The 2,311-nt window shown below is 29.4% G+C and overlaps 1 protein-coding gene across 1 annotated transcript in view; it reads left to right on the forward strand.

Annotated features, from left to right (window-relative positions):
• The window catches only part of LOC307126723 (uncharacterized protein), a 4,953-nt gene extending 4,711 nt beyond the window's left edge, over positions 1 to 242 (forward strand). The window contains exon 2 of the mRNA XM_079817389.1: positions 1 to 242. This exon is cut by the window's left edge and continues 2,848 nt beyond it. The gene's annotated coding sequence lies outside the window, so the exon portion shown is untranslated.
• Positions 243 to 2,311: the final 2,069 nt, after the last annotated feature.

Consider the following 2,311-nt stretch of genomic DNA (forward strand, 5'->3'; position numbering starts at 1 on the left):
TCCGACTTGTGCCGCGAGAGCGATTCGAGAGCAGCCGGCTAAAACAGCCGGTGCAGCAACACAGCTGTTCCACGATTGGCCAGATTCACCGCATGACAGCGATCACGTGTGTTTCGTGTTTATTCTATAACCTTCAGTTCCACGAATGCTCACAAATCAGTTTTTTATAACGGTAAAACCTCTTTTTATGTAATCGCGATGTTATATTGTCATGTTTATCAAAATAAAACTGATAAAAACGTAGACCCCACTTCATTAATAGTGTAGGCTTAAATGTTGAACTTTATTCTTGTACAAACTGCTGAGTAAAGTATTACATGACAATAATGTATCTGAAACATCTGTGTATTGCCAAATATTGCATTAATTTCACGTCAGCTGTGGTAAAGTATGCCGCAGCCGATGTCGAACACACCTATGTTCTGATCGGTTCATTGTTTGATCATTGTTCACAGGTGTCCCTTGTCTTTTCATCAGTAGTCTGTGTATTCTGTGTCTTTGGCTCTGTCCACACAAACGGGTATTTTCAAAACTGAACAGCCATACAGTGACCAAAAGAGATGTCTGGCTTAGGAAAATTGGCATCTTCACCTTTAGTTCAAATATTTGAACTAAAGGTGAAGATGCCAATTTAAAAAATGTTTTACCTTCGCTTAGTTTAGTGTTTTATTCTTCCCAAATATATTTTAAACATCTTCTTTTGTGTTCAACAGAAGAAAGAAACTCCTACAGGTTTGGAACAACTTGAGAGTGAGTGAATGATGATAGAATGGACATTTTTGGGTGAACTATTATGGAGGACCAAACCTGCTGAGATTAAAAATAAATAAATAAATTAATTAATGAATAAGTAAATATATAAATATACAAATATGTAAATGAATGAATAGATACATAAATGTGATAATAGGAAAATAAATAACAGAATAAACCACTTAATAAAATATGATTCATTTTTAATCAAAATAAATTTTGTATTATCATTCCCTTAATTTATTATTTTCTGCTTTTATAAATTTAAAAAATATATATTTAACCTTTTAAAACATTTGTTAATAAATTGTACTATTTATTATTTTACATTTATTATTATATTTATTTATTTATGCATTCATTTCTTTTTATATTTATTTATTCCCACATGTATTTATTTTTCTATTTGGTTCCAGCAGCTTCCTCCTCATTTCCATGTTGCACACGGAAAAGTACAAACAAATGGATCAATAAATAAATCTAAAAATAAATACATGAGTCAGATTTATATTAATAATAAATAAATCTAAAAATAAATGAATGCATAAATATATAAATATAAAAATGTACTAACAAATAAATAAGTTTTAAAAATAAATGTATAAAAGCAGAAAATAATAAATTAAGGCAAAGATAATACACAATTTAATATTGTTTTTTTTTTTTTTTTTTTTACAATTGTTGTTTATTCTGTTATTTATTTTCCTATTATCACGTTTATTTATCCATTTACATTTACGTATTTGTATATTTATTTTATTATTAATTTATTTATTTGCTCTGAGCGGCGTTATACATATGGCACCTGAAGGCAAAACCAAAAACTTTTTATAAAAAATAATACTTTAGTAATAGTAGAGTAAGTAAAACAGAAGTAAAACCGATTAAAATAAATGATTGTGAATAATGACCAAAGAATAAAAATAAACATAATAATAACATTAAACACAATGAAAATAATCATTGTGTTGTAAAAGTTAAATAGACGAATATAAGGATTGTAGCTCTTTCACAGCGACACACACACACACACACACACACACACAGGCGAGTTCCTTAACACAGGCGTTTATTCCTTTGGCCAATCCGGTTCACGTCCTGAGAACTTCATGCACATGAAAACAGAACAAAATACAACAAACACAAAATGGCGCTTGTGGTGGTCGAGGCCATACAAAATCAAAGCTTGAGATGTAGGTTAACTGAAACTAATCTGAGCCGTGCATTCATTTGAGTGATGACGGATATTATGTGATGGCTTGATGCAGGAGATGCAGAGAACTTGATCTTGACCCTTAAGAAACTTGAACTAATGCTGTAATGTAACAAATCTGCTACAAAGATAAAATAGATAAATTAATTGTTACAACATTGAAATAAAAATGTAAAGCCTGTACAAATACTAGAAATCGTGAATATAAATAATTGGGATATTTTTGTGTGTTTTTTTTTAACAGTGTACATTTATTTTATTTATCATTGTAACAGTTGATTATTTTTTCATATGGTTCACATCATTGTTAGCTTCATCTTTAGTAGATGAAGATGAAATAAAGTC

Source organism: Gobio gobio (genome assembly GCF_949357685.1).
Source record: "Gobio gobio genome assembly, chromosome: 5".
NCBI classification, from domain to species: Eukaryota; Metazoa; Chordata; class Actinopteri; order Cypriniformes; family Gobionidae; genus Gobio; species Gobio gobio.